The sequence below is a fragment of the Bombina bombina genome, chromosome 11, assembly GCF_027579735.1.
Source record: "Bombina bombina isolate aBomBom1 chromosome 11, aBomBom1.pri, whole genome shotgun sequence".
NCBI lineage: Eukaryota > Metazoa > Chordata > Amphibia > Anura > Bombinatoridae > Bombina > Bombina bombina.
In genome coordinates this window covers 73737486-73751483 of record NC_069509.1, presented here as the reverse complement: position 1 = coordinate 73751483, position 13998 = coordinate 73737486, and the positions used below count along the sequence as shown (strand labels likewise).

The 13998-nt window shown below is 36.3% G+C and overlaps 1 protein-coding gene across 1 annotated transcript in view; it reads right to left on the bottom strand.

The window, feature by feature from the left end:
• GRAP (GRB2 related adaptor protein) overlaps positions 1-2462 on the bottom strand; it is a 185407-nt gene extending 182945 nt beyond the window's left edge. Inside the window, exon 1 of the mRNA XM_053694995.1 lies at positions 2375-2462. The gene's annotated coding sequence lies outside the window, so the exon portion shown is untranslated. The remainder of the gene's footprint in view (positions 1-2374) is intronic.
• Positions 2463-13998: the final 11536 nt, after the last annotated feature.

Here is a 13998-nt window from a genome sequence, read left to right as displayed (position 1 = left end):
ACATACACACTCTCATATACATACATACATACACAAAGACACACTCATATACATACATATACTCTCATATATATATATATATATACATACACACTCTCATATACATACATACATACACAAAAACACACTCATATACATACATATACGCACAGAACTCATACATACATATATACATACACACATATACACACACACACACTCATATACAAACTTATACACACACACACTCATAGACATACACATACATACACACACACTCATATACATACACACACACACACACTCATAGACATACATACATACATACACACTCTCTCATTAACATACATACACAAACGCTCATATACATACATACACACACTCACTCATATACATACATACATATACACACACACACTCATGTACATACATACACACTCATATACATACATACATTCACAATCATATACATACATACATACATACACACACTCATTTACATACATACATACACACTCATATACATATACATACAGAAACACACTCATACTCCTATATACATACATATATATATATATATATATATATATATATATATATATATATACACACACACACTCATTTACAGACATATACACACACACTCATATACATACATTCACACTCATTCATATACATACATACATTCACACTTATATACATACAAACATACACATACACACTCATATACATACATACACAAACACACACTCATATACATACATACCCACACTCATATACATACACAAACACACACTCATATACATACATACACACACTCATATACACACACTCATATACATACATACATACACTCATATACACACACACACTCATATACATACTGTACATACACACAAACACACACACTCATATACATACACACAGACACTCATATACATACATATACACACAGTGTCACATATACATGTATAACATTAATACAAAGAATTTTATCTGTATTGATTTTTCCTTATGAACATGGTTATCTGAAGAGTTGAAGACATTTAGCTAAACAAAATGTAGATTTTCTGACTAATTGCAGTTGTTTGTTAGTAATTGCAACATAGCCTGCTGTTGTACCAGGGACCCCCCCCCGCTCTTCTGTCTCTCCCCTGGCACAGTATACTATCATATCTTGTGGGGACACCAAACATTTTTTAAATTTAAGGCCCAGTTTAAGAAGGACTCATTTAGACAAAGCATATGATTTTACAAAAAGCTTTTGAAAAAATCTTTGTATTCTTTTTGTTTTTTTAATCCAGCTTTTATAAAAATGTTCCTGAGCCTACCTCAGTATGCTCCGACGGAAAGATGCCAAGTTTCAGCAAAGCGTACCCAGAAAAAGAGGTAAAATGTATCCTTTTTTGAGCTCCATCTGAATCATGAAATTTTAATTAATTAATTGGCATCCTTTGTTGAAGAGTAAAGCTAGGTAAGTTGACAGGAGCTTAGGAGTGTGTACATGTCTTTACCATTCTATGGCAGCAGTGTTTGGGGTCAATTTATTAAATGTCGAGCGTACATGATTCGCTGTCGGCATTTAACATTGCACAAGTATTTCTAGTTAAATGCTTGTATAATGCCGCCCCCAGCACATTTGCGGCCCCTAGCAGGGGGTGTCAATAATCCCGATCATCTTTCGCCCGCTGCTTCTTAACTTAAGTTTCCAGCGAGGCAGAAACTTTGGGCGTAGAAAGCAGCATTTGCTGCTTATTAAATCTACCCCTTTGTCTCTATGTATAACATTTCTATAAACATTGTTGCAAGCACTGCTGTCAGAAAACGCATGCACGCTTTTGAGCTCACTTGGATAACTCTTTAACAAAGGATACCAGGAGAACTAGGCAAAATTGATAGTATGAGTAAGTTGTTTAAAATTGCATGCTCTGTCTAATTCAAGTAAGTTTAATTTTGACTTTAATTTCCCCTTTAACTATATAGTTATAATAAAAATATCATATATCTTCTACTTATGTAGACAGAAATACGGCATTTAACTATTTGCCTTCCCTAGTTACATATATAAATGGAATAACTAATCAGATACCTATTGTATGGAATTTCTATAACATTGAATATTGTACCATCTTTTCTCTGATACTATTATAGCCTCAGTTGCATGCATTACTTCTTGTTCCAGCAACATTTTTTAAATATTTATCTGCCTTTTTGATTCTCTCTAATCCATTTAAAATAAGTTTGATAGCCAGTTTTGCACAGCACAGAGTGAGAACACAAGAGAGACCCCCCGCATCAAATAAAGATTAACATCCCATGTGATGAACACACCTGTTACAAAACCCTGTTGATCATAACTGGCAGCACATTTTAAGCGTAGAATCAGAACACCTACCTTTTCACCTTGCCGTGTTTTAGAAATTAGTGTCTCATTTCCAGTTGACGTTCTGCTCTCAGTGTTTTTTCTCTGCTTTGCTGAGCAGGCAGAGGAAGAGATATTTTTTTAGAAACTTTTTTTTTTTTAAGATAGAGAAACAAACAGGAAGTTGCAATGATAACAACATGCATCAAGCATAAAGACGTGAGTGCGTACAGTTAAAGAAGGTTTGAGAATAGCACATGATTTCCTGAGTCCATGATCATCAGGCTAATATGTACTAAAGACTATTCCAATAAAATACTTTTTTATGTTGTATAGGAGTCTTTTTATCCTATTTTGGGGAAAAATTGACAATCTATTTACACTGTTCTATATCTTCATGATTAAAGGGCGATTAAATACAGCGGAATTGCATAATCAACAAATGCATAATAAATAGACAATACAATAGAATTTTAAATCAGTAGTTTGGTTTTGGTTTTGTTTTTTTTCTGACCAATTTTTAAAGTTAGTTTAACGGGACAGTCAACACCAGAATTTTTGATGTTTAAAAAGAAAGATAATCCTTTTATTACCCATTACCCATTCCCTAGTTTTGCATAACCAACACAGTTATAATAATACACGTTTTACCTCTGTAATTACCTTGTATCTAAGCTTCTGCTGACTGCCCCCTTATTTCAGTTCTTTTGACAGACCTGCATTTTAGCCAATCAGTGCTCACTCCTAGGTCACTTCACGTGCATGAGCTCAATGTTATCTATATGAAACACATGAACTAAAGCCCTCTAGGGGTCAAAATGCATTTAGGTTAGAGGAAGTCTTCAGGGTCTAAGAAATTAGCATATGAACCTCCTAGGTTTAGCTTTCAACTAAGAATACCAAGAGAACAAAGCAAAATTGGTGCTAAAAGAAAATTAGGAAGCTCTTTAAAATTACATGCCCTATTTAAATCATGAAAGGTTTTTTTGGACTTGACTGTCCTTTTAATTTTTCTTTGCCCTGTATCAGGTGACAGTCATCATCCAATCAAAAGATGCATATACTAATATACAGTGAATTCTTGCACATGCTCAGTAGGAACTGGTGCCTCAGAAAGTGTACATATAAAATGTCTGTGCATATTTTAATAATGGAAGTGAATTGCAAAGTTTTTTTAAAAGTGCATGCTCTGTCTGAATCATGAGTTTAATTTTGACTTTAGTGTCCCTTTAAAATTATACTCAAGGGGCGTTTTTATTGATATGCTCTAAATCAATTGAAAAATAGAATAAAGCAGAATAATACAGTTAAGCTACCTATGAAACCCAAACATTTTCTTTTATGATTCTGATAGAGCGTGCAAGTTTTAAAAAGTTTTCAATTTACTTCTATTATCAAATCGGCTTTGTTCTCATGTTATTCTTTGTTGAAGCGAACACCTAGGTAGGCTATCGGTCAGCAGTTGTGCAAGAATGCATTTGTGCAGTAGATGGCAGCAGTGTATGTACAATGTAAAACACTAGTAAAAGTATTCTTGCAAAACGTCTAACAGATAATAATCGCATACAGGCACGCTCCTGATTTCTTTCGTAAAATTATGATGTTACAGAGTCCTCCATAACATATGTGATATATTTCATGCCACTAGGAGGAGGTCAAGAACCAATATCAGAGTTTAAGATCCCTCCCACCTCCAGTCTCTCTCTCTTAGTCAGGGCCGCCATCAGGGGGTGACAGGGGTGACTCCTGTCAGGGGCCCAATGGGCTTAGGGGGGCCCCATGAGGCAAGAACTAAAAAAAAAAAAAATAATTTTGGCAGCCACCAGTGGGTACTACAGCAGAGTGCTAATTGAGCATGGGAAATGTTATTACAAGGAGTAAAGTTTTAGCATTTGAGAGGATTTCTGAGTGTGTACTAAACCACTATGCACAGTGTGAGACAGACTTGGCACTTTGTTTGTAGAGTGTGTGCCTGAGTCGGGGTGGGGCCAGGGGTCCATAAAAACACATTTTTTTTTAGCAGCAGTGTATTTATGATTATTTGACAATGCTGTAGAAATTCTATATTTAAAACCATGCAGAAATGTTTTCTCCTCAATACACAAATGATATATATTACATTCCAGTTTACTGCCCCTTTATGCAAGGACTTTCCAGATACAAGGAGGCATTTTATCTAAGATTTTTACATCTGCATAACATGTTATACTCTCAGACTAAGATTGCTCAGTGTTGGAAATGAGACAGGTTAACTTAAAACTGTTCAGTTTACTCTACAGCTGACTTCATTTTGAAATGCATACCAACAAGCTTAAATCTTGCATTTAACCAGATCTAATGGTATGAGTACCACAGCTTATGGTTCCACCAAGACCATATAGAGTACAGCATTTTCAAAATCCACAAGTACAGCTGACAGATGGGAACATTTGTACACTATATTTGAAGTGGTGCTCTTGGTTGGGGAAAATGGGGAAAATATCAAACAAACATATGTCAACCTTTTAAAAGTACTTTTCTTCATCTAGCCATCTACCCAGATCATTAATGTACAATTTTTAATTCACAGAATTATTTTTGTTTGCACATTTACAAATATGATTCTTTAAAAAGTGATCTCTTAATTTCTGCATTTTTTTTATCATGCATGTCACACACTGTTGATTTAGGGGATGCAAGGTGCATAAATGTTTCCTCCTGTGAGTGTTTCTGTGGGTGTCTGTGTTTATGTCTTTGTGCTTTGGTTTGTGTCTCTATGAGTGTGTATGTATTTTTTATTCTGTTGGTATCCCTGTGAGGGTGGGTGTGTATGTATTTGTGCATTTTCTGTGGATGTCTGTGAGGGTGTGTGCATATGTCTTTGAGCTTTTTCTATGGGTGTCTCTGTGAGGGTGGGCGTGTGTTTGTCTTTGTGTATTTTCTCTGGATGCCTCTGTGAGGGTGGGTGTGTATGTCTGTGTTTTCTGTGGATGTATCTGTGAGGGTGTGTGTGTGTGTGTGTGTGTATGTATGTCTGTGTTTTCTGTGGATGTCTCTGTGAGGGTGTGTATTTTCTGTGGGTGTCTCTGTGAGGGTGTGTATGTCTTTGTGTGTTTTCTGTGGATGTCTCTGTGTGTGTGTGTATGTCTTTGTGTGTTTTCTGAGGCTGTCTCTGTTGGTGTTTCCTTGGGTGTATGTGCAAGTTTGAGTTTGTGTGAGTGTGTGTGTCCATTGTATGTTCCTTTTTAGGACATTTTGACCTTACTACTGATTATTCACATCTTTCTACAGACTTTGAGACTAATGAGACCTTTCCGGAAGTCACCAATCTACCATTTAACCTTTAAATTATTTTTTAGGCAGTTCAGGGCCCTTCCTTTCAGCCACTGCATGCTGTTGTCATCATTTAGTTGGCATCTTCCTTTACAAAAAGATAATCAGAACTCTATATTTTGTTTTCTAAATCTCCTTTTTTTTTTTTTTACAAAACTGTAGTTTACCTCATTACTTGTCAGGTCAATGTAAACAAGTGCTAAGTGTCTGTTTGGGTGTCTGTGTCTGAGTTTCTTTGCGTGTTTGCTAGAGTGTCTATATGTGAATCCTTATGTGTGAGTGTGTGTGTGTTTCAGTGTATGTGTGTGTGTGTTTCAGTGTATGTTACTACCTTTACAACATTTCCAAGTTTAAATAGACACTTAAGAATAAAGTGCATATACGTTTTAGTCACTTGGTCAAAAATTGCATATGCATTTGAGGGTTTTAATTGATGGGGACTGGAAGTTTGAAGGTTAATTGCACAAGAATTTGCATTTTTTTGTTAGCAATGGGGATTATGTTGGATTATTGAGGTTAGTGTATTTTTGCATTGGGGTTATGGAGGTCTAGTGGTTAATAGTGGGCTTGAGGTTAATTGTGCTCCTAATCATCCATTTTACCTGCTGGAGTGTATTAAATTTATGTTTATTTTGTCATTTGAAATAGCTGCTATTGCCAGTAGAAACCACCACCCATACTGACAATTTCAATACTGCAGTATAGGCTATATAAAAGATGTGCAAACAAGAGGCAGCAGCAGAAATTGATGGTGTAAGAGCGCAACCCATTTGAAATGGTGTTCCTGCAACAGCTTTGAATACAATGTACTCTTGCCAACGGCTTGCCTGATTACATTGTCCTTTTTTTATTTTATTTTTTTTTAAATAAATCATTTTTATTGAAGTTACAATTAGACATGTGCATGGCGAAAAAATTCGGTTCGGTTCGGATCGATTCGGATTTTTTTGAATTTCAGTTCGGAGCGATTCGAATTCGGAAAAATTTGAATCAATTCGGTTCGGATTTGTTTCGGATTCATTCGGATTCGAATAAATTTGGTTCGGTTTTGTTTCGGATTCATTCGGATTCGAATAAATTCGGCTGGATTCGGTTCAATTCGGTTCGGAAATTCTGAATTTTGGTAAGTGTTAGGTGGGATTAGACTTATACTGTACAATACTAGTGTAATCCATGGCCATCCGAATTTACCGAATAAATCCGAAGTAATTCGGATTTATTCGGTAATTCGGCAGTATTTTAATTCGGAAATTCGGTTAGATTCGAATCGCCAAATTTTCTGAATTTTCCGAATTTCCGAATCGATCCGAAACGAATCGCACATATCTAGTTACAATGAAAAAGCCATACATTCACATGACAAGGGTGACAAAATAATACTGAGTACATACAAGAGTGTCGGTACACTATGCATTGAAATACATACAAGTCTATTTCTGTAATGACTATGTCAAAAGTATTAGAGGTTACTTCTGAGTTGTAGATCTGAAAACATTGACAGAATGGTACTATTAAACTACTAGTTCAAAACATTATAGTAGTTATATGTTAACAATTACCATATAGTAGTATATGTGATCATCACAAAAGATAAAAGTGATAAACAAGCAAAAGTGGGAAGGATAAGTTTAACTATAGTAAGAGAAGAACAAAATGAGAAGGGCAATTTTTGGACCCACTATAAAATGTGGTCTTTATATTTCACCATATCTGAAGGGGATCTATTAAGTAAAATAAATAAATGACCCCCATTAATAAACAGAGGCCTCTCTTGGAACCCCCAAAAGATAACCATGGTTCAAGGGGGAACAAAATACAAATCATATAGTTTGTGCCTATAATTGGAGCAATACTATAATACCCCATAAAGGACATTCCATTTATCAAAATGTTGTATTGAATAACAAGCAAGAACATTTTATACTAGTTGCCTAAAATATAACTAATGATAGAACAGAAAGCTTTAATCAAATATATAAATAACAATAATAAATACAAAGTATGAGCGCCCCACTTAAAGTAATACTGAAAAAAGGATATATATGGGCTAGTAATCCATTGATCACAGCTGTAGGTTAGAACATGGTTGCTGCCATTTGCATATCACGGCACTGGAGACCGGAAGAAAAACTACATAAAAAAAGAAACAGAAAAAACAGGCGCAACACCTCTAAGTGCAATATGTCAGTCAATATACAAAATTTATTAACACTTCTATGATAAAAAACTCACAAAGTAAAACCTCAACGTAAATGAGGTATGGTATGGGCACTTGAGAACCATCAAGGTCTCTCAAACGATATCCATCTGGTGTCTGATCCAGCTGCAGGTATTGTAATGTGAATATGCGTCCAAACTGCCACAAACAAAGTTCCCATATGCTTGCTGTCGTCAGGATCTCCACAATACCCCCAAAAACGTGAGGTCCAAACACATAAAATCTGTTACATGGTTGTTACATGGTTGCAATGTTGAGCCTTGCACTTGTAAAAGCCTAATCTGTTTGGTAGCCAAGTTATTACTTTCTCCACTGGCAACTCTGAGGGTGCTTTCATGAAACGATATAAAAGATAAGTAGTACATTTATTTCTATGTATGTATTTGCTCTTCAAGGTGTATTTTTGTATTTGTATTTAAAGGCATGAAGGGGTTAATAATTGTTTTTAACTAATTGATTGATTGTAAAATGTTTTAGGCTTTAAAAGCAGGTCACAGTAACGGCAAACATCAGCAGTGATCATGTATGGAGGAGCCACACGAAACATGTCTGCAGTTGCCGTTCAGTGACCCCAGATTGCTACTATAGAGCTAAGGCTCAACTTGATTTTATGTGTCACCAATAAAGAATAGTTTTTATTTTTAAAACGTTACCCAGGCTGCTTGCTCCTTCCTGTCTGCATGTGATGCCCGGAAGTGATTGGTGCTTTGTTGAACTGTTTGCGCCTTGGACGTAGGCACTCTTGCTGGGTTCCAACAGCGGAGGTACAGGATCAAGATAGGAGTGCTGACGCTGAAGACACGCTGCTCGGTATCACGGACCCCCAGGATTGGTAAGCGCTGCTTCTTTGCTTATCTTTAAAATTACACTTACCATAGGGTCAAAACTGATCAGCATTAAAACAAGCTGTAGCATTCAAAATCCTAGTCCCAGCTCCTCTTACCTGCTGTTTACATCCCCTGCGTATAAACATCAGTGCAAGTTCCTTTTTCTGGTAACCACTGCCTGTGTGCTTCTTAACCAAAACTAGTTGATGTAAGCACTAACAATATCTGCTGCTTAGCATCAAGTTCCTGGTGGCACATGCAAATAAATAGTGCTGTTAAGATGCGTAACCATGTTACGCATTCTTTTCCTGGCTGCCTCACACTCTTTGAGATCCTGTCTATGGCATAGAGTAAATAAAACAGTTTATAAAACAAATCTCTTGAGGGAGTGGCAAGAGTAGAGGACAAGAGTGCAATATTACAAGAATGTTGCAGTCTTGTGGTTGTATACAACTTACCTGTTAAAAAGGCTCTGCAACAGGCTTCAGGCCTCTTTCTCCACCAGGATACTCAGAGAGTAAAGGACAGCTCCAATAGGGTTGCTTTAGGTGATCACCATGGCAGAGTTACAGGGATATGAAACCCAAACAAATGTCTTTAATGATTCAGAGCATGCAATTTTAAGTAACTTTGTAATTTACTCTTATCATTTTTTCTTCGTTCTCTTGGTACCTATATTTGAAAAAGCGGGAATGTAAGCTTAGGATCCGGCCCATTTTTTGTTCAGCACCCTGGAGACCGCTTGCTGATTGGTGACTAAATTGGAAAGTTGCTTCAAATGGCATGCTCTATCTGAATCATGAAAGAAAAAAATTGGGTTTCAGATCTCTTTAAGGTTAATCAAGCTATTTGTCATAGGTCCATGGTTCCCCAGTTTAGTATCTGGCTCCTCGCAGCATTGGTAACATCTGGGCCCTTAAGAACTGGAGAATTATGACACTCTGACTGCGGGAGGTCTTGGCCTGTTCCATCATGACAGAGAGGTTGAGAAGGAGTAATGGGGCGAGAACTCTTCAGGTAGTTACCAAAGTGTCCCTTCTTAAGTCTCAGGCCCTTGAAACTCCAGATAGCCCCATTGCCTCTGTCTTGAGCGGAGTGTTCTCTGTTGCAGCCCTCATGGCCACTGACCTCTAGTAGTGCTGAGGAGATAGGAACTCACTTGCCGACATCCAATTATAAAAGTTTTGCCGGTTTTGATATAAAATTTATTAAATAAATGTGACCAGTTCATGGTCTTCTCCTTCCATTTCTTTATTAAAGTTAATTAGTGTACATTTTCCCTATAATCTGGGAATTACCACATAGTCATTTAATCCCATAAGTACACATAAAAGATAAAATAATAATAGAAAAGAAAATGAGACAACATCATTAGCTTTGGAATAGCAAGACACAACCCAAAGAAAATATACTTCAGAGGGCTATAGAGTCTTTATGAAATATTAGGGCTCATGTATCAAAACTTTGCAGGGTCAGGCGTAAAAACGTAGATACTTCTAAAAAAGAGGCTGTCTCTGTGAGTTGCAAAATGTCTCCCATAGAAAGTAACAGAGCTTTCGGGAAAAGGAAACTTCACTGGGAAGATCGAAATTTTCAGGAAGAAGGGGGAGCACATTACAAATTAAGTCCTTGATCACAATCTATCACAACTTTTCAATTTGGCGCAATCACAACCCCTTAAGCAAACAAAATTATTTTTTCGTCTTTATTGCAAACAGTAGAATGAGTAGTCCTGTGTACATCCGTTTTGGACAATTGCATGCTGATAAGGACGAAAATCCATTAAAATTTGGTGATCAAATGTAATTTCTGGTTTTCCAATGTTACTTTCATTTTCGCATGTTCATAATTAGATCAAATATCCATATTCAAAATTTTGATTTAACAAACACTATTCAGAAGTTCAACAGTTCATGTGGTAGGGTATTTAGTAAAATGATGCATAATAGACACAAATATATTGATTCAAATTTTTCTATTTTTCTATTTTAAATATTGCATAATTTGAATATTATATTTAAAGGGCCATAATACCCAAATGTTTAAACACTTGAAAGTGATGCAGTATAGCTGTAAAAAGCTGACTAGAAAATATCACCTGAACATCTCTATGTAAAAAAGAAAGATATTTTACCTCAAAAGTTCCTCAGTAGCCACCTCCCATTGTAAAGGATTTCTAAGCAGCATTTTAGTCTGTCTGTCCTGGGACATCTGAAGGGATGAGCATCGTGCACTCTCATATTATTTCACCAATCAGGTAAAGGAAGCTTACTATGAAATCTCATGAGAGTTAAGTCAAATCTCATGAGATCACAGTAAGAGTTCATGACCTCAGCACTGCTGATGCTGATTGGCTGTTGTTCATTTCTTCATTTTTTTAGTTTTTTTACCTGCAGCTGGGAGCAGCTGAGTATAACTTTTTACACAGAACTTACTCTGCTGAGCTGAGGAGATTGTGAGGTAAAATATCTTCCTTTTTTACATAGAGATGCTCAGGGGATATTTTCCTGTCAGCTTTTTACAGTTATACTGCATCAGTTTCAAGTGATTTAGCATATGAGTATTATGTCCCTTTAAAGAAAGCATTAGAAATGCTAAACAAATGTTGTACAAACATTCAAAACTAATGAATAAATGTGTTAAAATTAGTTTCATTTTTAAAATGTTGCAAAAAAATTAACCAATCCCCACCCCTATTCCAATCAGACATCACCAAAAACACCTACCTTTACATATGTCCACCAACACAAGATGCAGGGAACTGTAGTTCCCCAGCTGTAGTGCTGCTAACAGCTGGAGATATTGCATGCAATAGCACTTGTGTGAAGGACATAAAAATAATACTAGCGCAAGCATTGTGCATATATAATTAAAAAAGTAACCATTCATTATAAAAAAAACTGGATGTTTTGGCGTCCTTTCAAAAGGTTCTGGGGACAAAGGGACAGTGTGTAAAAAAACATAAACGGACAAACCCATTTAAAATGGGACATCTGGTCACCCTGATATAAATCTTTGAGCCCTTCCCAGTCCACCAACTTGTCATATACCAGTGATGTATAACCTTGGCACCCCAGATGGTTTAGAACTACATTTATTAGGTACAGGTATTGGGAAGATTGTATATACATATATATTTCTCATGAACAAGAGTATTTAAAATGGGTCTTTTACATTAGAATAACCAATAGCTGAATAATTAGCTAGTAATTGACATGTATGAGGAAGTGCTAGTTGGTAACTAATGTCTGATATTTGGAACAAGAATAGATTTTTCTGAACATTGAATTATAGAACAAAATTTATCGCATAAGTTGTTTAGTATTAGATCTTTTAGTATACCTAGCACCCTAGAAATAATAAATGTTATATTACATATTGGCCTTTTAATAAGGGCTTACTGTTGTTTATAGGCACCATTTGTTACACTTATTACATGTTACCTATGGGTTAAATGGGAGAGGTTTTAAACACAGGTGATAATCTGGAGAAATCCAATCAATATGAAGCAGATACCTTTATAAGGTAACAATTTAAGACATATGTAGGTATCTGATGACGGCACAACGCCGAAACGCGTAATACCGTTTTTTCCTGTGCTTGCAAGCCATTTTATGGTTTAACATTTGTTTTATCCTATTGCTAAATAAATATTATATTCTAAAGTGCTTTCCTGTGCACTGCTATCTTTTTTTTCCTTTTTTTTACTTAGAACTACATTTCCCATGATTCTTAGGCACTTCCAGAGTCTTAAAGTCCCGGTGCACACCGTTCTCTTTAGCGTACTTCTCTGTCGGCTTTGTTGTACTACATGACTCTACATCACACCAATTTTTGGTCTTTATAAATATGTATATTGTGGTTTATCAAGGAAGGAGATAAACTTTTGGAGTGGTTTGTCATCTGTTGTTCAGCGCAACACCTATAAAGGTCTATCTTTTCCTGCTACATGATACACATTGTGTGTGACTCCAACACTGTGATAAGCTTAAATGACTGGTGAATACAGTAGCTTTGTATAATCAAAAAATGCATGATAACAAGACAATGCAATAGCCCTTAGGGGCATATTTATCAAGCTCTGAACGGAGCTTGATGTCCTGTGTTTCTGGCGAGCCTTAAGGCTTGACAAAAACACAAGTTATGAAGCAGCGGTCTAAAGACTGCTGCTCCATAACCTGTCCGTCTGCTCTGAGGCGGTGGACAGCGATCTCTAGAAATCAACCCGATCGAATACGATCGGGTTGATTCACACCCCTTGCTAGCGGCCGATTGGCTGTGAATCTGCAGTGGGCAGCTTTGCACCAGCAGTTCACAAGAACTGCTGGTGCAATGATAAATGCTGACAGCGTTTGCTGTCGGCATTTATCGATGTGCAGCGGACATGATCCACCATATCAGATCATGTCCCCTCGCACAATAGTAATTCGACCCCTTAGTCTCAACTTCAAATAAGTAGTAGATTTTTTTTTCTGACAAATATCAGTTATGTCTATTCCCACTCCTCCTGTATCATGTGACAGCTATCAGCCAATCACAAATGCATATACCTATATTCTTGAATTTTTTGTGAATTCTTGCACATGCTCAGTAGGAGCTGGTGACTCAAAAAGTGTAAATATAAAAAGAGTGTGCACATTTTGTTAATGGAAGTAAATTGGAAAGTTGTTTAAAATTGCATGCTCTATCTGAATCAAGAAAGCTTAATTTTGACTTCAGTGCCCCTTTAACGCTATCCTACAAACTAAGCATACACTTTATAGGAAAAATAGGCTGACTTATTTGCAGTTAAAATCTAGGTTTCTGTTTATGTGGCTAGTTATTTTTACTCTGCGGTAAAACAGAATATTCTATTGGTATTTGGACAGACAATGTTATTTGTAATATTATGTGAGAAGACCGCATTAGGGTCTGTTGCTACACAAACAACACTTATCTTTGACTTATTTGTGAAGGGAAGTTAAATGAAATATCAAACCAATGTGTGAAAACTGAATGTTTGTGGTTTTGTTCAGCAAAATCTCCTGTATTGGACCTTTAAAGTTTTGTTATACATTTAAATTTCAAGGAGCATTAATTAAAGGGACAGTCAACACCAGAATTTTTGTTGTTTAAAAAAATAGATAATCCCTTTATTATCCATTCCCCAGTTTTGCATAACCAACACAGTTATATTTATACATGTTTCCTCTGTAATTACCTTGTATCTATGCCTCTGCAAACTGCCCCCTTATTTCAGTTCTTTTGACAGACTTGCATTCTAGCCAATCAGTGCTGGCTCATAGGAACTCCATGTTATC